A 25,712-nucleotide genomic window follows, 5' to 3' on the forward strand; every position below is an offset into this window, starting at 1 on the left:
GACAAATATATAAATGGAAAAGAAGATATTCGAGTATAATATTCAAGATTTTGTTTCTCTGAAATGAAAGAAGATTTGATGCTACAGACTGAATACATTCTATTCCCAGAAACTCTAGTGAAGATTGATCATAAGCAAGGGGAAGTCCACTGGGGATAAAAGAAAAAAAAAATGGAAGATCTTATATGAAGAGAGGGGAAAATCAGTCTGGCCTCATGCCTCACAGCAATAATCAAAACCATTGCTAGCATGTGGTTAGTCAATGCCTATGGAGTTTTTGGGAAAAAATATGACTCAAGTGTCTTATACACAGTTAAACTGTTATTCAAGTATAGTATGACTGAAAATAAATATTTTTTAAGTCTTTTTTTTTTAAAAGAGTTTATTTATTTATTTGACAGACAGAGATCACAAGTAGGCAGAGAGGCAGGCAGAGAGTGAGAGGGAAACAGGCTTCCCCCTGAGTAGAGAGCCTGATGTGGGGCTCAATCCCAGGATCCTGAGATCATGACTCGAGCCGAAGGCAGAGGCTTTAACCCACTGAGCCACCCAGGTGCCCCTGAAAATAAATATTTTTTAAAATATTTTATTTATTTATTTGACAGAGATCACAAGTAGGCAGAGAGGCAAGCAGAGAGAGAGAGGAGGAAGCAGGTTCCTTGCTGAGCAGAGAGCCCGATGCGGGGCTTGATCCCAGGACCCTGGGATCATGACCTGAGCCGAAGGCAGAGGCTTTAACCCACTGAGCCACCCAGGTGCCCCGAAAACAAATATTTTTAATAATAAAAAGTTACTGAGGATATAATAGCCATAAAATATTTCTGAAGAAACTGTAGAAGATAAATTTAAGCAATCAAGTAATAAATGGAAGATCTCTGGTAAGAAGACTATTAGTAGATATTCAATCTATTTTTATTTGGGTTAAGTTTAAAACAAATGTGGGAATTATGGCCACATAATATGATAAATATATAAATATTTAATATTATACCAATTTTGACAGTTTATCAAAATGGGCATAAACTAAAAGGAAAGAAGATGGAGGATGTTGAGTATACTGATCTTATTTCTTCATTAGAAGTTGTGAATGGGAGGGATAGATCTGTGTCAAAAGGTATTGTTTAAATATGACAAGTCAATAAGCATGTTTAAGTGTATAAAGGTAAATGTTGGAATTTAAAATGCTAGAACTGGGTGTAGGAGTTTTCTTTCCTTTAAAATGTTGGAATAAAGTTTCTTCTAATAGACTAAAATATACCTTAAATGTAGTATATGGCTTTGTCCTAGTTTCCTGCCCGATTACATTCTCTCTCTTTTTTTACATTTTTACATTTCATTTTTTTCTTTCCTTTTTCAACCAATTTCTCATTTTATCAATTCATTTTTTTAAAAATCTTTAAAAATTTTTGTCTCTACCATCACATTCCATCCCTTCATCATATTTACCCTTATTTGTGTGTGTGTGTGTGTGTATATATATATATATATATATATATATATATATTCTTCTTTCTCTAAAATTTTGGGAGGCAGTTTCTTCTAAGACCAAAACACACCCAGAGTCTAGAATGTGGCTCTGTTCTAGTCACCATCCTGCTCATATTCTTTTTTCTTTTTTCCTTTTCCCCCTGGTTTTGGATCTCTTCTGATTTGTTTAGCATATATTTTTTCTGGGATCATTATTACCTTTTAGCATTTTGTTCTCTCATTTATCTAGTCTTCTCTGGACAAAATGACCAAATGGAAAAACTCACAAAAAAAGAAAGAAAGAAAACCCAAGAGACAGTACCACCTGCCAGGGACCTAATCAATATAGCCATTAGTAAGATATCGGAACTAGAGTTCAGAATGACAATTGTAAAGATAGTAGCTGGGCTTGATAAAAGCATAGGAGTTAAAAGAGAATCCCTTTATGGAGAAATAAAAGAACTAAAATACAACCAAGTTGAAATCAAAAAGGCTATTTATGAGGTGCAATAAAAAATAGAGGCTCTAACTGCTAGGATAAATGAGGCAGAAGAGAGAATTAGTGATATAGAAGATCCAATAATGGAGAATAAAGAAGCTGAGAAAAAGAGAGATAAACAACTACTGGATCATGAGGGGATAATTCCAGAAGTAAGTGATAACATAAGATGAAACAATATTAGAATAATTGGGATCCTAGAAGAAGAGAGAGAGGGGGGCAGAAGGTATACTGGAGCAAGTTATAATGGAGAACTTCCTGAATTTGGGGAAGGAGACAAGCATCAAAATCCAGGAGGCACGGAGAATCCCCCTCAAAATCAATAAAAATAGGTCAACACCCTGTCATCTAATAGTAAAATTTACAAGTCTCAGAGACAAAGAGAAAATCCTGAAAGAAGCTTGGGAAAAGAGGTCTGTAACCTACGAAAATAGAAATATTAGATTGTCAGCAGACCTGTCCACAGAGACCTGGCAGACCAGAAAGGACTGGCATGATATATTCAGAGCACTAAATGAGAAAAATATGCAGCCAAGAATACTATATTCGGGCAGACTGTCATTGAAAATAGAAGGAGAGATAAAAAAAAAAAGTCCAGGACAAACAAAAAATAAAGAATTTGTGAACACCAAACCAAATATTGAAAACCATCCTCTAAGCAAAGAGAGAGCCTTAAAGTTACAGACCGGAAAGGAACAGAGACAATATATAGTAACAGTCACCTTACAGGCAACAAAATGGCATTACATTCAAATCTTTCAATAGTTAACCTGAATGTAAATGGGCTAAATGCCCCAATCAAAAGACACAGGGTATCAGATTGAATAAAAAAATAAGACCCATTGATATGCTGTCTGCAAGAGACTTATTTTAGACCCAAAGACACCTCCAGATTTAAAGTGAGGGGGTGTAAAACAATTTACCATGCTAATGGACATCAAAAGAAAGCTGGGATGACAATCCATATATCAAACAAATTAGATTTTAAACCAAAGACTATAATAAGAGATGAGGAAGAGCACTATATCATACTTAAAGGATCTTAAAGGATCTATCCAACAAGAAGCTCTAACAAATTTAAATATCTATGCCCCTAACATAGGAGCAGCCAATTATATAAGCCAATTAATAACAAAGTCATTGACAATAATATAGTAATAGTAGGGGACTTTACCACCTCCCTCACTGGAATGGACAGATCATCTAAGTGAAAGATCAACAAGGAAATAAAAGGTTTAAATGACATGCTGGACCAGATGTACATCACATATATATTCAGAACATTCCTCCCAATGCAACAGAATACACATTCTTCTCTAGTGCACATGGAACATTCTCCAGAATAGATCACATCCTGGGTCACAAATCAGGTCTCAACTGGTACCAAAAGTTTGGGATCATTCCCTGCATATTTTCAGATCACAATGCTCTGAAGCTAGAACTCAATCACAAGAGAAAAGTTGGACAGAACTCAAATACATGGAGGCTAAAGAGCATCCTACTAAAGAATGAATGGGTCAACCAGGAAATTAAAGAATTTTAAAAATTCATGGAAACAAATAAAAATGAAAACACAACTGTTCAATATCTTTGGGATGCAGCAAAGGTAGTCCTGAAAGGAAACTATATAGCAATACAAACTTTTCTCATGAAACAAGAAAGGTCTCAAATACACAACCTAACCATACACCTAAAGGAGCTGGAGAAAGAACAATGAATAAAGCCTAAACCCAGCAGGAGAAGAGAAATCATAAAGATCAGAGCAGAAATAAATGAAATAGAAATCAAAAGAACAGTAGAACAGATTGACAAAACTAGGAACTGGTTCTTTGAAAGAATTAAAAAGACTGATAACCGCCCGGCCAGACTTATCAAAAAAGAAAGAGAATGGACCCACATTAATAAAATCATGAATGAAAGAGGAGATATCACAACCAATACTGAAGAAATATACAAACAATTATAAGAACATATTATAAGCAACTATATGCCAGTGAATTAGACAATCTGGAAGAAATGGATGCATTCCTAGAGACATATAAACTACCAAAACTGAACCAGGAAGAAATAGAAAACCTGAACAGACCCATAACCAGTAAGGAAATTGAAGCAGTGATAAAAAAATCTCCCAACAAACAAGAGCCCAGGGCTAGATGGCTTCCCAGGGGGAATTTTAACATTTAAAGAAGAATTAATACCTATTCTGAAACTCTTCCCCAAAATAGAAAAGGAAGAAAAACTTCCAAATTCATTTTATGAGTCCAGAATTACCTTGATCCTAAAGCCAGACAAAAAGCCCATCAAAAAGGAGAATTACAGACCAATAGCTCTGATGAACATGGATGCAAAAGTTCTTACCAAAATACTAGCCAATGGGATCCAACAGTACATTAAAAGGATTATTCACCATGACCAAGTGGAATTTATTCCTGGCAGCAAGTTTGGTTCAACATCTGCAAATCAATCAATGTGATACATTAATAAAAGAAAGAACAAGAACCACATGATACTCTCAATAGATGCAGAAAAAACATTTGACAAAGTATAGCATCCTTTCTTGATTAAAACTCTTCACAGTGTAGAGATAGAGGGTACATACTTCAATATCATAAAAGTCACGCATGAAAAACCCACAAAAAATATCACTCTCAATGGGGAAAAACTGAGAGCTTTTCCCCTAATATCAGGAACATGGCAGAGATTTCCTCTATTACCACTGCTATTCAACATAGTACTAGAAGTCCTAGCCTTGGCAATCAGACAGCAAAAAGAAATAAAAGACACAAAAACTGGTGAAGAAGAAGTCAAACTCTCACTCTTTGCTGATGATATGATACTTTATATAGAAATCCCAAAAGACTCCACCCCAAAACTGCCAGAACTCATATAATTCAGTAAAGTAGCAAGATATAAAATCAATGCACAGAAATTAGTTGCATTTCTATACACTAACAATGAGGAAGATGAAAGAGAAATTAAGGAGTTGATCCCATTTATGATTGCACCAAAACCATAAGATACCTAGGAATAAATCTAACCAAAGAGGCAAAGAATCTGCACTCAGAAAACTATAGAATACTCATGAAAGAAATTGGGAAGGACACAAGAAATGAAAAAAACGTTCCATGCTCATGGATTGGAAGAACAAATATTATGAAAATATCTATGCTACTTAGAGTAATCTACACATTTAACACAATCCCTATCAAAATATCATCAACTTTTTTTCCACAGAAATGGAACAAGTAATTCTCATATTTGTATGGAACCAGAACCAGAAAATACCCTGAATAGCCAGAAGAATGTTGAAAAAGAAAAGAAAGGTGATTGCATCACAATTCTGGACTTCAAGCTCTATTACAAAGTTGTGATCACCAAGACAGTATGGTACAGGCACAAAAACAGGCACATAGATCAATGAAACAGAATAGAGAACCCAGAAGTGGACCCTCAACTCTATGGTCAACTAATTTTGAAAAAACAGGAAAGAATATCCAGTTTGGAAAAAAGTCTCTTCAACAAATGCTGTTGGAAAAATTGGACAGCCGCACGCAGAAGAATGAAACTGGACCATTTCCTTACACCATGCATAAAAATAGACTCAAAATCAATGAAAGAACTAATTGGGAGACAAAAATTCATCAAAATCCTTGAGGAGAACACAGGCAACAAACTCTTTGACTTCAGCCACAGCAACTTCTTCCAGGAAACATTGCCAAAGGCAAGGGAAAAATGAACTATTGAGATTTCATCAAGGTCAAAAGCTTTGCACAGCAAAGGAAACAGTTAACAAAACCAGAAGAAAACTGACAGAATGGGAGAGGATATTTACAAATGACATATCAGATAAAGGGTTAGTATCCAAAATCTATAAAGAAGTTATCAGACGCAACACCCAAAGAACAAACCAAGACATGGGCAGAAGACGTGAACAGACATTTCTGCAAAGAAGACATCCAAATGACCAAGAGACACATGAAAAAGTGCTCAACATCACTCAGCATCAGAGATATGCATCAAAACCACAGTGAGATACCACCATTCACCAGTCAGAATGGCTACAATTAACAAGTCAGGAAATGACAGATGTTGGTGAGGATGCAGTGAAAGGGGAAACCTCCTACACAGTTGGTAGGAATGCAAGCTGGTGTAGTCACTCTGGAAAATAGTATGGAAGTTCCTCAAAAAGTTGAAAATAGAGCTACCCTACGACCCAGCAATTGCACTACTGGGTATTTACCCCAAAAATACAAATGTAGTGATCTGAAGGGGCATGTGCACCCCAATGTTTACAGCAGCAATGTCTACAATAACCAAACTATGGGAAGAGCCTAGATGTCCACCCACAGATGAATGGATAAAGAATGGATAAAGAATAATGTATGTATGAGTGTGTGTGTATGTATATACACGCACATACATACATTATGCAGCCATGAAAAAATAAAATCTTGCCATTTGCAACAATATGGATGGAACTAGAAGGTATTATGCTAAGTGAAATAAGTCAATCAGAGAAAGACAAATATCATATGATCATATGATTTCACTGATATGAGGAATTTGAGAAACAAGACAGAGGATCATAGGTGAAGGAAGGGAAAAATGAAATAAGACAAAACTAGAGAGGGAGACAAACCATAAGAGACTCTTAATCTCAGGAAACTAAGGATTGCTGGGGGCTGTGTGTGGGAGGGATGAGATAGCTAGGTGATGGACATTGGAGAGGGTATGTGCTATGGTGAGTGTTGTGAATTGTTTAAGACTGATAAGACCTGTACTCCTGAAACAAATAGTACATTTTATGTTAATTAAAAAAGAAAAGAAAATAAGTAAAATAAAATAAGCATTTCATCAGAAAAAATAATAAAATGCAGGAACTGAGAATTTAAGATTAAAAACATAGCCAACTAAAATCAGGTGGAGGAGAGGAATGAGAAAAATTGGAGAAAGAATCATATTAATTCCATTCCTACTCATGCTGCTGAGCCAATATATGCTAAATAAAGAAATTAATTATGCTATGTAATAATATATTCTTTTTCTAAAGAAGAGTCCATTGATTATATAAAATTATAAGACTTAACTTAGAGAAAGATAGAGTACAGACATTTTTCCATGTTCTTCCCTCTAAAGAGTAAAAATCTAGTCACTATATCTAGAATAAACATAAAAATCTCTGATGTGGAGAGATCAAGGCAGACTCACTAAGAACTTCAGAGACCTAGGGAACAGGAATGGTGACATCCTTGGGTTTCCATTTTTGACTCATATATCCTGGGCCAATGGTGGAGAAGCTGCAACCCAGAAGACCAATGGGTGCAGACAAAAAAATGAAAGAAAAAAAAAGCCCTATATATGCCTATATATATTTTTCTCTAAATAAAGTAGTATTTAGTATTTTTCTCTAAATAAAGACAAGGAAAAGGACAGCCAACCAAGACAGAAAACTCTTAGACAATGACAGGTAAATACTCCAGTCAAACACTAAAGAATAAAACTTTATCCTTGACTCCAACCCCACTAGCAAAGACCAGGTAGAGTCTATTCTTCAGACTCCATGGGGATGCATGAGATACCCCTGCCCTACACCAAGATGGTATGGGAGAAAGGGCTGAGACTTTCATCCCTGCCACACTGGAATGTATCCCCTGCCCTGGCATGTCCGTAGAAACTGTGTGGAGACTGTGAACTTCCACCCCCATCAGATAGTATTGAGATACTACTGTTTTCTTCAAGGTGATGTTACAGTAGATCCAGTGGACAGTCAGGACATTCACAACCACCAAATAGCAACAAATCTACCCTGTGCAGTGTCAGTGGAGGTGGAGTGTGAAGCCGTAAGAGGCACTTCTACCCCTCTGTCAGATAGGTGCCAACAGAGGTCCCATGGGAAGACTGAACCCTCACACTGGCACGGCAGGAATAAGGCACATTTATGCCCCCTTTCACTTGGGGCAGAGAACTCTATCTGATGAACCTCTTTCCTTGCAAGTACAGTATCACAGGATACTTGCTAAAACGAGATCCAGAATCTTATATCATAGTATTCAATATAGTATTCAGTATAGTATAATATAGTATGATAGTATTCAAAATATCCACGTTTCATTAAAAAGCTATTTATCATACCAAAAACCAGGAAAATTTCAACTTGAACAAGAAAATAATCAACAGACACTAATATTCAGATGATACTGATTATAAAACTATCTGATCAGAATTTTAAATAAGCCATTATAAGTAAAAATGATTGGTGAGCAGCTATGGCCATACATGACACAAATTTAAAACGTAGATTAAGTAGAAAGATAGAAAAATAGAATAAGAATAAAACAAAGACTAAGAAGCATAAGGAAGAACTAAATTGAAACTTGAGAATTGGAAAATTCAATAATCAAAAGAAAAAAAATATATGCCAAACTTAACTCAATGAATGGACTTGATAGCAGAATGGAGAGGCCAGAGGGACAGATCACTGCATTTGAAGATAAACAGTAGAAAATTCCCCAATCTAAACAATAGACAGGGAAAGGAAAGAAATGACCAAAAAAGGGAGAGAGCAGGCCTCAAGGACCTGTGGAACTTTTTTTTTTTTTTTTTAACTTTTTAAAAGATTTTATTTATTTATTTGACAGACAGAGATCACAGGTAGGCAGAGAGGCAGGCAGGAGAGGAAGGGAAGCAGGCTCCCTGCTGAGCAGAGAGCCCAATGCGGGGCTCAATTCCAGGACCCTGGGATCAGGATCTGAGCCAAAGGCAGAGGCTTTAACCCACTGAGCCACCCAGACACCCTGGACCTGTGGAACTATTAAAAAAGATCTAACTTTGTTTCTTGTCATCCAAATCCCAGAGGGGAGGAGGAAAAGAATAGGGCTGAAAAATATTTAAAGTAAAAATGGTTGGAATTTCCTAAACATGCCAAAAATATAAACCTACAGATTCAAGAAGCTGTGTGAATGACAAACAGGATAAACTTAAAGAAATCTGCATTAAACTTCTAAAGACCAAAGAAGAAAGTCTTTAAAGCAACGGGAAATAGCACCCATGTTAGCTTAGAAAAAAAGACTCCAAAATAAAATGATAGTAAATAAATGGGTACAACCACACAAAACACATGTGAGAAAAATAAAACAGTGGTCATGATATCAGTATCAAACAATGTTAAATTTTATGGCAACAAGGAACTATTGGGAAGGACACTTATAATAATAGAGAATAAAATTGACAGTGAAGATTGAAGTGTAATGAATATGTATAAAAGCAGTAACAGCATTAAAACTCATAAAGCAAAAGCTGTAAGCAATAAAAAGAGAAATAGACAGTAAGAGCTTATCAATAGTAGACTAATTCATTAATGTTAACACATACACATAAAACTGCATACACATATGCATGAAAAAATAAGTTTATAGAAGTTTGAACATAATTAGTAAGGTACATCTAATTGTTGTAAACCAAACTCTGTTCCCTAAAATAAAAATTATATTTCTCAAATATCCATGAAACATTCACAAAATTGAAAAAAAAAAGTCAATCTATTCCAAAAAGTATGATGTATGGCATTCTATGATCACAAGTAGTAAAATAAGAACTAATAACAAAACTAACTTCCTATCGGGGAAAAAAAAAGCCACATTGTGCTGCATCAGCATTTTGAAATCTCCCTTTTAAATAATCAGTGGCTCAAAAAGAGCAAACAAAACCAGTATCTTAGAAATTTAAAAGCAGGGACGCCTGGGTGGCTCAGTTGGTTAAGCAGCTGCCTTCGGCTCAGGTCATGATCCCAGCGTCCAGGGATCGAGTCCCACATCGGGCTCCTTGCTCCGCAGGGAGCCTGCTTCTCCCTCTGACTCTTCCTTCCACTCTGTCTGCCTGTGCTCTCACTCGCTCTCTCTCTGACAAATAAATAAATAAAATCTTAAAAAAAAAAAAAAAAGAAATTTAAAAGCAGTAGTAAGGACATTCACATCCCATGAGGTAGAGCTAATTCAGAAAACAGAGGAAAATTTATATTCCAAAATATTTGTGTTAATAAATAAAAAGTGATGAAAATAAGTGAAAAAAATAAAGTAAAAATGAGGAAGACTAAAGTAAAACAGAAGGAAAATATGAATTATTTAATAAGTTATGTTAAGTCAAATGACCAGCAACTAGACAAAAAGTCACTCTTGTAAAAGTAATTTGGTTTACCAAAATTACTTCCAAGCGTATAAAGTACTTAGAGATAATGACAAAAACTCTAAGAGTACTAGAAATACATTGGGATTTTTAAAAGTTATTTTGGAAAGCCATATTATAAATCTTGACAAAAATTCAGAACCAATTCAGAACCCATAAAAGAGAAAAAAATAATCAATTGTGTTTTGACTTAAAAGAAACAAAAAAAAAATTCTTCAAGGCATTAAACACATATAAAAAGTATAAAATTTGTTTTAAATGGAAGAAAAAAATACCAAGTTTTTTAATAAACTAGGAGTTACTACGTATTAGAAAGAAAAGAATCTATGATGCCCATAGATCTTGTGAAAAGATGATTAGCACCATGCATAATGTAAGAAATCCAAATTAAAGTTGCATGTATATAACATCTTTAGTTTTTTTTTTTTAATTAACATATAATGCATTATTTGCTTCAGGGGTAGGTACAGGTCTGTAAATCCTTGGGCTTACATAATTAATTGCACTCACCATAGCACATACCCTTCCCAGTGACCATAACCCAGTCACATTATCCTTACCCCCACTCCCCAACAACCCTCTTTAGATTTTTATAACATACTAGTTTGACAAAAGAAAATGGCACATTGGTAATCCTTCTTACTAAATTTGCAAATCTCTTTGTAAGAAAATTTGATACTATCCGTCACAAATTAGAAACCATATTATTTTATTTTTAAAAAGTTTTCTGATGACTTACCCCACAGATACAATGGTATATATGGATAAAGACTTCCATAAGGATGGTCATTACAGTGTTGCTCAGAGTGGCAAAATATTTTAAGCAACTTACTTGCTCATCAATAATGGTGTGGTAAAATAAATCTTATGAGATGCAGTAAGTCCTATGCAGCTGATAAAAAAACAATGATGCAGCACTATATGTACTAATTTTAAAAATCTTGGGAAATTTTACTTATAGAAGAAGTAAATTTCACAGTATTATGTATCTATATTAACCTTTTGGGTAAAGAAGGGTTAAAGGGTGAGAGAGAGAAACATTTATATGCTTTACTAGATACGGACTATTTCTGGATATATTCAGTCATTTATCCACTCAACTCAAAAATACTTTTTTAATGCCATTGCCTGTTTTAAACATATGGAACTTATGGATAAAATACATAATATCCCAGTCGTGCTTTCTAGTGGAGAAGAGAGTAACAATGAACGTAATTAATAAGTGAGTTATATGTATGTTAAAAGGGAATAAACCAATGTTAAGAGAAAAAAATAGAGCATGATGTGGGACTCCAGAGAGGTTTATGGGTTGAAATTGTATTTTATTATTTTATTTTATTTTGGTGAGTTGAAATTTTAAATCTAGTGGCGATTCCACCATTAACTGTACAGCTGTAATGGTCTTTTAAATAAACTGAATTTAAAACTTTCATTTGGTACTTACATTAAGTCAAATAAAGGCAGAAAAGAAAGTGTCATACAGATTGAATTCAAATACGAGCTCTGTTACATATTAAATGTCTTTGGGAAAATAAGAAAAAAAGTCTCTAATGTCTCTTCCTCTAGCTGGAATAGAAAGAAAGGTTGATGAGAAGTCAGAAGTTCTAGACTGGAATCTTGGTTTTTATCTTTCCTGGCTACTTAAGCCTGAGAAAGAATTAAATCTCTAAGCTTCAGCTTTCTCAAGTGTAAATAAGAATACTGTTATCCACATCAGAGGGATAGTTGTGAGCATTAAATGAGATAATTCATGTGGAAAACATCATTATGTAAAAATACTATAAGCTAGAAAGTATAAATGACAGGCCTTTGGCCAAATCTAGCCACAAATGTGTTTGAATTGGCTGATACAGTTTTGGCTTCCACAGTGCTATAAAGCAATTTAATTAGTTGCCAACTTTCAAAGATTAAATGATTTCATATAACGTAGATTTTGAATTTCCTGAAAAAAAAAATCATATTAGCTGGCTCTATTAGGCCCATATTCCTCATGGAAAAACCAACTAAAGGTGAGTAGGGCTTATTCTCCTATTGGGGCACTTCCCATTGTTCATTCATTTTCTCCTGACGATGAAGGCTCCTCGCTATGTCTCATTGGCTTTTCTCCCTTGCATCTTACCCCCTTCTTCACAGTGATTTTTCTGTGTCACCCATGATATGCTAAATTGCTTTTCAGATTTCAGCACAAAGTCATCAAGGAGTAAGCTGCTTGCCTGTCTTCTTTATCAACTTTGAGATTAAATATATAAAATGCCCCTGTGCCAATCTGGAATTGACCTCTGTTCACTAGGCCATCTCCAGTTCCCAAAGTATACCAAGCACGTAGTTCTACGCACAATAAAAGTACGTAGTGTGATTGAAAACAAACAAATGGTCGTCCTTGTTCCCTTATGGTAACTTTTGAGTAGTTGTTTTTATTTGAATATTTTCTTATGCTTTTGCTATTAGATATGATTACTCCACCTGAAACAGAGAAAAACTTTTGTTCAGGTGATATTTTTATTCAGTTAGGTATATATAAGTATACATACCAATATGTATACATATCTGTATACATACATATGTGTATATATATGTATATTTTATTTTTACTGTAGGATGTCCCCCAAACAATGTATGGCCCAAACTGTGAGCTAAATGTACCTGAAAAATGGTGGCCTTTGCAGTCCTATGGACAGAAGTTTTACCTGTGGTCTTGAATGGACAGGAAATTACTATGAAAAAGATAAGTTGATTATCACATTCTTTTATTCAATAAAATTCTAGGACATACTGCCATTGTTTGATAAAATATAACAAAGACCTGTGAAAAGGTTATTTTCCAATAAACTCATGAAAACTGTTTATAATTATGACTCCATTTCCAATACAAGTAATATTATGTTAATATTGATTAATTTTTGTTACCTTATCAAAATAACACATGAAAATCCTTAAAACCCCACGTAATTGAAATAATATTAATTAATGTGAAAGAGTCTATATGAGACATAAACCCCATTCTCCCTCCAGCTCTGTTTAAGCCTGAAGTCTTTGTGGATGGCAGGTTTGCTGGACCTTGAAGTTTTTGGGCATGATACAGAAGGCCCTCAACCACCACAGAGACATTGAGGCTGGCAGGATGGAAGATGCAGGGCCCCAGCTAGAGTCAGTTCATGTTATGAGTGGGCCCAGCTAGATGTGCCTGGGTGGCTCAGTTGGTTAAGCATCTACCCTTGGCTCCAGTCATAATAGCAGCGTCCTGGGACTGAGCCCCATGTCTGGCCTCCTGCTCAGCAGGGAGTTTGCCTCTCCCACTTCCTCTGTTGCTCTCCCTGCCTGTGGGCTCTTTCTCTCTCTCTCAAATAAATAAGTAAAATCTTAAAAAAAAAAAAAAAAAAGAGTAGGCCCAGCTACAAGGGGCAAAGAGGAGGACTCTGGGAATAGAGGTCTCCCACCTTCACTTCATTAAGGAAAAATTATTCAGGGGCGCCTGAATAATTATTCAGTGACTTAAGCCTCCGCCTTTGGCTCAGGTCATAATCCCAGAGTTTTGGGATGGAGCCCCGAAGCCTGCTTCCCCCACCTGCCTGCCTCTCTGCCTACTTGTGATCTCTGTCAATAAATAAACTCTTTAAAAAAAAGAAAAGAAAAGAAAAGAAAAAATTATTCATGTACCACTAAGAATATTTTTTTATTTGTAAGTGACATGCATGTGTTTTCAAATAACATATTACGTGTATTATAAAACATATATAAAGGTTTAAATTGATAAAGAATGAATAAAGATAAATATTGGTGGTTATTCTCATTTCTTTCTGAACCACAATTGATTGTTTTGTGCAACACTGGAGAGTATCCTACCTATTTAGAGCATGCTATTGTAGGAGATGATGTTTTATTTTGACAGAATAGAGAGAAAGGGTTCTGATGATGAGGCAGAGGGTGGGTAGGATTGTTATGTGGACACCTAACCTTGGAGTACCCTGAGTGGAAAAAAATCCACTCAGGCTCAGCGTCTGGGCTGTTTAATGGGATTGATATTAATGAAAGTTTTGTAAATATGTATATGGTAATCTAGGTACAACTTTACTTTCTAATAGGAAGGATTATGTGTTTCTATGGAGTTTTATTCATTCTGGACATATAGTTCACTTTCTGTTTAGAAGGCCTGCCAAAAATGTTTAGATTCTGGTAATACCTTTCCTTTTTTCTTGACCTGGAATTTTCTTTCTCTTCTTTTCCTACATGATAAATATTCTAAATACAAGCATGTGTGAGTGTGTGTATGTGTGAGTGTGTGTACGTTCAGTGTGTGCATGAAATTCTAATGTGAAAGGCACTAGCTATGATACTTTCATGCTATCTTTACTATTATATGCATCTAGGTGTAATCTATTTGCATTTTTGTCAGAAAGTATACCCTTCTGTGGTTTATTATTTTATGTTCTGGTGCTTTTTATCTCAGATATAAATCATGAACACTAATAATGGTCACAGACATATAAATCTTAGTAAAAAGTGGTCAAAACTTTGAAACCCAGTATCAAAAACACATCTTATTAAAATAAAGTAAAATCTTTTACTGCTAAAATAAATTAACATTAGCTCTGGGCATTTTTTGGCATGGAATAGCCTATGTAAAATTATTTAATTTGTTAATTAAAGTTTTTGTCTTGCTCTAAAACAACAACAACAACAACAAAACTTTCACCTAAATGGTTTCACCTATGGGGATTATCACTCTTTAGATCTGTGGCCCTAACATACCATCACAATGGGTGTGATTACCTATCATCCTTTACCATTAATTTGACTGTCATCAGATGGTACCTTGCCCTGAGAGTGGTTAGATCCATATGCTAACTCCTGCACTGCTGATAACAATGCTCTATGCCTTTGGGAATATCAGTCTTCCCATGATACAGTTTTTCCCATCTGGAAGTGAGGGTAAAGACACTTTGAAATGACAAAAAAAAAACAACCCTTCTAAATCTAATATTGAAGATTGTTTTTCAGGGATTATTTTTTAACATGGGTATTTTCCCTAATTTATGGAAAACAGCTTTTTTTTTTTTTTTTTTTTTTTTAAAGTAGGCTTCATGCCTAGCGTGGAGCTTAATGCGGGCTTAAACTCATGACCTTAAGACCTAGATCTGAGCTGAAATCAAGAGTCATACGCTTAACTGACAGAGCCACCAGACACCCTATGTGGAAAACTGCTTTTACCAATTTTGTGATATTTAAGATTACTAGATCAGAATAACAGCAGTACTTTAAATATAGAACCATCATGTTCATATTTTTAAAAAAATTCCGAGTTGGGTAATTCTCTGGCATTTTGGAATATGAGATATTTTAGCTTTTGATTCTATCACTTAAACTGTCAATATGGAACATTTCAAACATATGGAAGAGTTGCTGAGTCATTGGGTAAATACAAATATAATTTTGCAACATATTATAAAATTCTCCATGTGGGCTTGTGCCGTTTTGCTTACTCACAGGAAATATATAGAATGCCTGTTTCTTCACAGCTTTATCAAAAGATTATGTTATCAAAATTTTGGTGGGAAATGTTATATCAATGGGGATTTCATTTCATTTTTATTATTATGAAAATTTTTATCACCTTCCTTAATGGATCGGGATCTTTTACATTTTTTCCTATAAATAACCTTAGCTCATTTTTCTATAAGGTTGTTGGCTTTTTCTTCTTTAATATTAGAAGTTCTGTGTTCATGTGTGTGTGTGTGTATATATATATACACATATATGATATTAAGTTTTTGTTGTGAATCATTCACCTTAATTTGGGAAAATTTGTTATTTGTCTTTTTAAGTCTATAGCATGTTTGCCACCTGATTGGTTATTGTCTATGTATGAGAAACCATCCAAATGCTTAGACTCTTAAGACAATTTATTATTCTCTCATAATTCTGAGGATTAACTGGATTCAGCTGAGTGACTCTCCTCTCAGATAATAGCTGGGGCTGGAGCTCTTTGGACACTCAGCTGGGTGGGAATAGAGAAGATAACCTCTTTTTATGCATCTGCCACCTCATTGTTCCTCCATGTGGATTCTTTCTCCTTGTAATAGTCAACTCGGACTGCTAACAGAATATTACAAATGAGGTGATTTAAAAATTATTTTTATAGTTATGAAGTCTGGGAAATCTAACATTAAAGTTCTGACCAATTTGGTTCCTGAGGAAAGCCCTCTTTTCTGATTTGCATATGACCTTCCTCTCATTTTTATCCTCTCATGGCAGACAGAAGGAGTGTGAAAGCTCTCTCATGTCTCATCTTATAAGAACGTTAGTCCAATGATAAAGTTCCACCCTCCCTTATATGGCCTTTTTCTCCAACAGGATAACTGGGTTTTTTAGGTGATTGCTGATTTTGTGAAGCAGAAGTCATCAGGTCTTCCTAAGGCTTGAAAATGATGTAAAATCATTTCCACCACATCCTATTGGATAAAGCAAATCGTAGGATCAACCCAGATTCCATGCAGGATGGGCAGCACAGGAGTGTGAATCCCAGAGGATATGGTTTATTAGGAGGATCTTTGGATTATAGATTCTCCATGATTTGAAGTTTGTTGTTGTTTGTAATAAAATGAATCTTTTTTCCCTCTAATTTTTAAAAATTTTGAGTCATAATTAGAAATATATTTCCCATTTTCAAGTTTTATAGGAATTTTTTAATGTTTCTTTTAATACTTGTATGATATCATTCTTGACATTTAACTTTCTGATCAATGTTAAGTGTTTTTCTTGGTATATGGTGTAAGGAATAGATCCATTTTCCCTTTATATGGCTTATATGGCTTTTTAGTTACCATAATAAAGTTTTTACAAGTCCATCTTCCCAACTGATTTGAGAGGCAGACTTCATCAAATACTTGTATTTGCAATTAAATATAGTTATGGATGTTCTGTTTTATTGGTCCATTTATTTATATGCAAAAGAAATACGTTTTTATTATGTCTTTATTATATGTATTTGATACTGACAGGGCTAACCACCCTTCATTGCTCTTCTTTTTCAGAAATTTCCTGACTTTTGTTCATTTGTCCTACTAAATGAATTTTATAATTAAATTTCTAGATGCAAAAAATAATTAAGTATTTTTTATTGTTTTATTGTCCTTTCTATTTACTCTCTTGGGGAGAATTAACATATTTATGATATTAACTAAACTTATTCAAGGACAAGCATGGTCTGTTTATTTGTTCAATATTTTTGTTTCCCATTAAGTAAAATGCTGGGTTTTAATACTCATATTGAGATAAGCTATTAATTTTCTAGTTTGTTCAGTGTTTTTACTGAATTTTTAAATGAATTTATTCTTCTTTTCCTTTTTAAAGACTTATTTATTTCAGAGAGAGATAGAGAGACCATGAGAGGGAGGTGCAGAGAGAAAAGGAAGAGAGAGAGAATCTTTATCAGACTCCACACTGAGCATGGAGCTTCATGTGGGGCTTAATCCCAGGACCCCAAGATCATGTTCCACTGAAACAAAGAGTTGGCATTTAAATAACTGCCCAGGCACCTCATGAATTTTTTTTCAAATGTATTTTCTACATCTACAGAATTAATAATGTGATTTTTCTCTTTAGCCTGATAAATATGATGGATTTATTAATGAATTTTCTAATGTTGAATGACCTTACATTATTGGAACAAATACTACTATTTCATGATAGTCATGATATAATATGTTGTTGGTTTCTGTATATTTATATTTTCTATGAGTTGGCATCAATGTCATAGGCAAAATTAGGCTCTAGTTTTATGTATTTTGCCAAGTTTGGAAATTGATGTTATACTCAATAAAATGTATTTGAAATTTCTCTTCCTTTTCAATGCTCTGTAATAAGATATATAGTAAGATGACAATCTTATCTGCAGAGGTTTTTAGAATTCCATGTGAAACCTAGGACTGGTGAGATTTTTGTTGCTGTTGTTTTAATTCAGAAACTATTTACTATTTTCTTTATTGTTTTTGTATTATAATTATCTTATCTAAGTTTTCTGTCTCAAATAAGCTATCTTTTATAACTTTTCCATTTCATTTAGGTTTTTATACTTATTTGTACTATGCTTTTTGTATTTATTATTTTTGATGGTTAATCCATATTTTTAAAAAGATTTATTTATTTATTTGTCAGAGAGAGTGAGTGAGAAAGAGAGAGAGCACAAGCAGGGGGAGTGACAGACAGAGGGAGAAGCAGTCTCCCCACTGAGAAAGGAGCCTGTTATGGGACTCTATCCCAGGACACAAGGATCATGACCTGAGCCAAAGGCAGACATTTAGCCAACTGAGCTATCCAGGTGTCCTGTTATTCCACATTAAAAAAAAGAAAAAGTTTGTGTGTATTTATGCTTTTTTAAAATAATTTTTTATTTTTTATAAACATATATTTTTATCCCCAGGGGTACAGGTCTGTGAATCACCAGGTTTACACACTTCACAGCACTCACCCAAGCACATACCCTCCCCAATGTCCATAATCCCACCCCCTTCTCCCAAACCCCCTCTCCCCAGCAATCCTCAGTTTGTTTTGTGAGATTAAGAGTCACTTATGGTTTGTATTTATGCTTTTGTTTTGATTAGGTTAGCTAATGATTTGTCTGCTTTTATTCTTTGATCAATTCTACTGTTTCTTTCTGTCTTGAAACTCATTACAACAAATTCACTTGTCTTAACTAGAACTAATGCTTTGGTGGTTTGTTTTTCAGAATGTTCTCCTGGTTATTATGACCCAGTCTGCCATTTTAACTGCTGATGTCAGAACAATGGAATTTGCAATAGGTTTTCTGGAAGCTGTGCCTCCGAGTTTACCATGGAAGGGACTGCAAATGCGGAAAACAGAAATAATGAGTGGGCATATTAAGGTGTTGACAAGTTTTAAGCTTTAAAAAGTGCTTTAAATCATAAAAATAATACTTTCACATTATATAAAATTAGGTACACTGTTAATGATTTAATGTATGTTTTTACAATGGATTTCATATCTCTAATTTAAGTTCTAAATGCTGACAAATGCCACAATCAGTAATTGAACTTGTTTCACTGTAACTCTTGTCCAAAAACCAATTCTGTGATTCCATGAGCATCTGGAGTATACATAGGCAGAGAAGTCAGCTGCCAGGCTTTTTGAACAAAGTTATTCTCCTTCTTCTGGCTGCCTCTATGTAAAATATAGACAAGGAAGCTGCTTATTTCATGTGAATTTAGGCTTAATTCTGAAATGGCTGCTTTCAGGTTCTCCTTAAACATATTTATATCACTTCGTCATTTGGACTCAATATTTTCATCTGAAATTAGAAAAAGGAGGAATTATACAATAATTTGTTACAGGCATCAAGTATCCCTGATGGACAAAAAAGTTAACAAATTAAGATGTGAGAGCTTAGGCTCTAGAGTTAGTTATATATGGCCTAAATCTGTCTTATAAAGGTGTATAGACTATTATTAACTTCTGTAAGTTTCAATTTCAACAAGTGTAGAATAGGGATAAGAATAACACCTCCCCTAAAAGATTATCATCAGGACTAAATAAGATGATACATGTAAGTATTTAGCAGTGAGGCATGTGCAAAAGCTTGAAAAATATCATTTAGAAGAAAAGAATTTTTTAAGCTTCTGAAATAATATTAATGTTTAAAATTGTTCCCATGTCTTTCAACTTGTTTTTAGGCCCTGGCAAGCATATTTCACAGGAATAAATCTTATTAAACCTTTTGAGGTTTAGATTCTTGCCAACTACTCTGAGGTTTTGTAGGTCAGAAAGTATGGAGCCAAACATCTTGTGGCTTTTGTTTGTTTTGTTTTCACAATTGGAGTAGCAGTACAAGAGAGGAAAAAACAGTACAAGATATGTTTCATCTTAGATTCAGTGGGTTATCAAGGAAGATTTTCAGCAGACAAGAGATAGCACTCTAGTGAAACAAGTGAAAGTGTGTGCATTTACTGATTATTGGGAAAAACAGTTATCCGTAGTGTCTATGTGGGAAGTTATGATGATAGTCTAGGATTTTAAAAATGTAGACTGGGATAAAAATGGGAATTAATGAGCAGAAGATTATGGAAAAACAACTGTCTGTATTAGGCAATTGATTTGGATGGAGATCAGGAAAATGAAAGAATCAAAGATGGTTCTAAAGTTCTAAGCCAGAGGGCCTAGAAGAATAATAGTATTATTTAGAGAAATAGAGAATTTGAGCAAAGCAACATTTATGAGCTTAGTTTTTTTTTTTTAATTTTTTATTTTTTATAAACATATATTTTTATCCCCAGGGGTACAGGTCTGTGAATCGCCAAGTTTACACACTTCACAGCACTCACCAAAGCACATACCCTCCCCAATGTCCATAACCCCACCCCCCTTCTCCCAACCCCCCTCCTCCCAGCAATCCTCAGTTTGTTTTGTGAGATTAAGAGTCACTTATGGTTTGTCTCCCTCCCAATCCCATCTTGTTTCATTGATTCTTCTCCTACCCACTTAAGCCCCCATGTTGCATCACCACTTCCTCATATCAGGGAGATCATATGATAGTTGTCTTTCTCTGCTTGACTTATTTCGCTAAGCATGATACGCTCTAGTTCCATCCATGTTGTCGCAAATGGCAAGATTTCATTTCTTTTGATGGCTGCATAGTATTCCATTGTGTATATATACCACATCTTCTTTATCCATTCATCTGTTGATGGACATCTAGGTTCTTTCCATAGTTTGGCTATTGTGGACATTGCTGCTATAAACATTCGGGTGCCCGTGCCCCTTTGGATCACTACGTTTGCATCTTTAGGGTAAATACCCAGTAGTGCAATTGCTGGGTCATGAGCTTAGTTTTATATATAATTAAAATAAAGGAGATAAAGGATAGTTGATTTTGGAAGGAAAACTTCAAAACTCATTCTATGAGGCCAGCATTACCTTAATCCCAAAACCAGACTAAGACCACACTAACAAGGAGACAAATATCCCTAATGAACATGGAATGTAAAACTTCTCAACAAGATGTTACCTAATAGGATCCAACAGTACATTAAAAAGATTACTCACCATGACCAAATAGGATTTATTCCTGAGCTGCAAGGTGGTTCAACATCCACAAATCAATCAGTGTGATACACTACAAAAATAAAAGAAAGAACAAGAACTAATCAAACTCAACACCAAGAGAAACAAACAAACGAACAAACAAAAAAATCCAGTCAAGAAATAGGCAGAAGAAGTAAAAGACGTTTCTCCGAAGAAGACATACAAATGGCTAATAGACACATAAAAATATGCTCAATATCAGTCATTATCAGGAAAATAGAAATCAAAACCACAAAAAGCTCATACTGGTAAGAATGGCTAAAATTAACAACTCTGGAAACAATAGATGTTGGTGAGAATGCAGAGAAAGGGAAACCCTCGTACACTGTTGGTGGGAATGCAAACTGTGCAGCCTCTCTGGAAAATAGTATGGAGGTTCCTCAATAAGTTGAAAACAGAGCTACATTATGACCCAGCAATTGCACTACTAGGTATTTTTCCAGAGAATTCTTTTAGAGTGGCTGCACCAGCTGTCTTGATGATTACAGTTTTGTAATAGAGCTTGAAGTCCAAAACTGTGATGTGACCACATTTCTTTTCAACATTCTTCTGGCTATTCAGGGTTTTTCTGGTTCCATACAAATTTTAGGATTATTTGTTCCATTTCTGTGAAAAAAGTTGATGGTATTTGATAGGGATTGCATTAAATGTGTAGATTACTCTAGGTAGCATAGATATTTTCACAGTATTTGTTCTTCCAATCCATGCGCATGGAATTTTTTTCCATTTCTTTGGGTCTTTTTCATTTCTTTCATGAGTATTCTGTAGTTTTCTGAGTACAGATCCTTTGCCTCTTTGGTTAGATTGATTCCTAGGTATCTTATGGTTTGGGGTGTAATTGCAAATGGGATTGACACCTTAATTTCTCTTTCTTCTTTCTCATTCATTGTTAGTTTACAGAAATGCAACTGATTTCTGAGCATTGATTTTATATCCTGACAATTTACTGAGTTACTGTATGAGTTCTAGTAGTTTTGGAGTGGAGTCTTTTGGGTTTTCCACATAAAGTATCATATCATCTGCAAAGAGTTTGACTTCTTTGCCAGTTTTAATGCCTTTTATTTCTTTTCATTGTCTGCTGAAAAACCCTCGGCAAATATCATTCTCAATGGGGAAAAACTAACAGCTTTTCCCGTAAGGTCAGGAACAAGGCAGGGATGTCTACTCTCACCACTGCTGTTCAGCATAGTAGTAGAAGTCCTAAAAAACAATTCTATGTTGAACTTTATGGGCCATCTAAGGAAATTTTCCAAATACTGAATTTAAAATTTAATTCCTCATAATATGCTAATCTACTATATATTATATATACATTATATTCTGTTTTCTATTCCCTTTCTCCTTCTTCTTTCCCTCCCTGCTTTCCTCATACCCTCCTTTGTCATACATTCGCAGGACTTCAGCTATCAAGAGCTGTATGAATCACTTTCCACAGATAATCTTATTTACCTCAAGAATTTAATTGAAAAACCATTCTCATTAAATTTAGCCTGAATCTGAAGTTCGAAAACATCATTTTAGGTGTTTAGGGTATTAGAGGGTTTTGGTGAAGTCTTTGTAAGACTGCAGCACATCATACCAAATTATATCTACTTGAGGATGTTTTACATTTTCTTATGTTTTTTTCCTAGGCTACTTGTAGAGAAAGGCATTTCATATATTCATTTACCTATATGACTAAATTATTGTCAATATTTGTGTCCAAATAATTTTTTTGTTTTGTTTTCTAATTCTTTGTTCTCATCTTTTTCTTTGGTTCTGGGTGTGGAGGGAAGACCAGAGCAGGTCTTTTAATTTTCCCTTTAACTCATTCTTAAAACCAAAATAGCCTTTTGACATTTCCATTTTCTAGTGTGCCTTCCTGGATTTTATGGCTTGAATTGTGGCCACATCTGTGACAGCAAAAACGGAGCCAGTTGTGATTCAACGAGTGGACAGTGCATTTGCCCAGCAGGTTTCCATGGCAGCCAGAGTGATAAAGGTAGAGCTAGGGCATTGTTAGGCATGTAGGAATTCTGCATGACTATGAGATCTTTTATTCAGAGGGCAAAAATGTAAACTCAAATTGAAAACATGGAATAATCACCTAAACTTTGGACTTGGACATTAAGGATACAGGAACTCATTCTGTGCCAATATCGTGGTTGTTTCTGGTTTTGTTGCTGATTGGTCAAAATGTTTTGCCTCCCATAAATGAAGTTGTTTAATATCTTGAAACATCTCTAAGCTGTTAGTCTTCAATGGTCTAAGAAGTTCCCTCTGAATGAAAAATATGTTACTAAATGTTTTTAAAAGACTGCATTGAGTTCAATGGTATTCAAATAAATACAAGGTCTTTATGAAAAAATATTTAAAAATATGAAATAGCCACTTATCACAAGAAAGTAGTGGCAGCCATAAATGTCGACAAAGAGATAGAGGTGGGAATTTGGGCTACTCAGTTTAATATAAAATATTATAAAATCCTAGAAGACGAATCAGCCTAATTTAAAACAGCGCCAAACTGTACAGCTCTCAGTAAACAACTCTAAGTCCAAATTTCCTCTGTATTATGTACACTCTTGTGCATATGATTACAACAACTATGGTGATGATATAATGATAGTGATAATTTGACTTTATGTGAACCAAGGTTATTGCCTTTAAAAAAGATTTATATATTAGTCCCACATCATATCCACATGTCACTAGAGTCTTACATATAATATTTCTTTTTTTTTAAATTTTATTTATTTATATGACAGAGAGAGAGACACAGCGAGAGAGGGAACACAAGCATCAGGAAAGGGAGAGGGAGAAGCAGGCTTCCTGCTGAGCAGGGAGCCTGATGCGGGGCTTGATCCTAGAACCCTGGGATCATGACCTGAGCCGAAGGCAGACGCTTAACCATCTGAGCCACCCAGGTGCCCCACATATAATATTTCTTGTCCATCCTTTATTCATTTATTATTTAGTGATCCAATAATGTGCACTTGTTATGTGTCTGTTTCTGCATTAAAACTTGGGAATGTAGCAGAAAACATGGAGCTTACAGTCTTCTGAGGAGATAGACAATAAATAACATTTTAAGGAAAAAATATTAAAATACACTTAGCTAGTAGAATCAGTCTCCTTCCTCAAATTCCTATCTTCAAGAACACACATTGTAACAGATGCAAACTATTGTCGAAATAAATCCATTTTAAGACCTGATGTGAAGTCATGTATACAGTGCAGCTTCTTTCTGAGAATTCTAAAACTCCCTCTCTCCTTCTGACCAATAAATATCATGTTACCACCCCACTTTCTACTTGGGACTTATCTTGAGGAAACTGTTATCTTTAATCTCACTTTAGGTGCATCAGTGAAAGCTCAAAGGATTAAATTTTCAGCTTTTCTCTTTCCTTGGTAGAGTGTTCACCTGGAATGTTTGAAGACAATTGCCATCAACTTTCTGTTTGTGATTGACAAAGCTTCTGCCACCCAGTAGCTGGAAAATGCATCTGTCCACCTGAGAATACCAGAGCCAGATGTGACGCTGGTGGGAACCAAAGCACCTTATGACATTCCTCTGATTCATGGGTTATCCAGAGATATTTAGATATTTCCATGTAAAAACATTACTCAATTAGAGAACAAAGCCTTACCACTGCTTTTCACCTTCCCTTAGTATGATTAATTGTGGTATGAGCTTTTGCATTTCAGGCATCCCAAACCAGCACCACGACTAAGAGAGGACACATTGTAAGTACCTCAGAGTGATGCAGTTAAACACCCTGATCACAAAAGGTATTCAGAGATATAACTAAAATTAAGGCAATTATGGCACAATCTAGATAGTATTCTTGAGAATCGAGTTCCCACCTATTCATTGTAAATTGAGACTTATCTTTTATTGTCCTTTCCACCCCCAAGAAGAATGACCTAGAATATAAAGCCCCAAATCTTCAGGGACTGTCTTAAAAAGAGGAGAAAGTGGATTGAATTGACTCATCTCTTGCTATTTACCTTAATGGAACCTTACTAGATGAAAACGTTTTATACATTTCACAATAGCTCTGAAGGACTCTCCTTGCCACAGATTTTGACCCAAAGTAGAGCATTTAATATTAGAATTTACTTTCTTCATTACCAAAAAGAAGGGTTGAGCTTATGTATTACTAAGATCATTTCCAGGCCCAATCTATGATTCTTTAACTTGGAAACTCAATAATTCTGAGAAAAACACAGTAACCTTCCAGGATATAGGAGAGTGCTTCTTGCCCAGTACCATCTCCCCCACCTCACCTTAATTCTAAGAAATAGCAATAAAAGCTATTTTTTCAATGCCTCATCCCTTCTTAAACACTTTGCTTGCATTCATTTGACCACTTTTTGAGGTTGTTGCTAATTTTATTCCTATTGGACAGATGAAGAAACTGAAGCACAGAAAGGTAGTAAGTGGCAGAACCAAGATTTGAACCCAGGCAATCTGGTTGCAGATTTTGGGTGA

The 25,712-nt window shown here is 34.9% G+C and overlaps 1 long non-coding RNA gene and 1 other non-coding gene across 6 annotated transcripts in view; both read left to right on the top strand.

Moving 5' to 3' along the window:
• Positions 1 to 13,473, top strand: part of LOC101683078 — a 360,384-nt gene extending 346,911 nt beyond the window's left edge. For all 3 annotated transcript variants that reach the window (XR_006609139.1, XR_006609138.1, XR_006609140.1), the window contains 2 exons: positions 12,324 to 12,490; positions 12,745 to 13,473. This is a non-coding gene — a transcript (uncharacterized LOC101683078). The remainder of the gene's footprint in view (positions 1 to 12,323; positions 12,491 to 12,744) is intronic.
• A 4,949-nt stretch (positions 13,474 to 18,422) lies between these two features.
• Positions 18,423 to 25,712, top strand: part of LOC123394410 — a 46,481-nt gene continuing 39,191 nt past the window's right edge. For 2 of the 3 annotated variants that reach the window (XR_006609143.1, XR_006609144.1), the window contains exon 1: positions 18,665 to 19,028. This is a non-coding gene — a long non-coding RNA (uncharacterized LOC123394410). Of the gene's footprint in view, positions 18,465 to 18,664; positions 19,029 to 25,712 lie in introns of those variants that run through there. The other variant, XR_006609145.1, reaches the window with a different exon arrangement.

The sequence above is a fragment of the Mustela putorius genome, unplaced genomic scaffold, assembly GCF_011764305.1.
Source record: "Mustela putorius furo isolate JIRA1106 unplaced genomic scaffold, ASM1176430v1.1 tig00003834_pilon_pilon_pilon, whole genome shotgun sequence".
In the NCBI taxonomy this organism is placed as follows: Eukaryota; Metazoa; Chordata; class Mammalia; order Carnivora; family Mustelidae; genus Mustela; species Mustela putorius.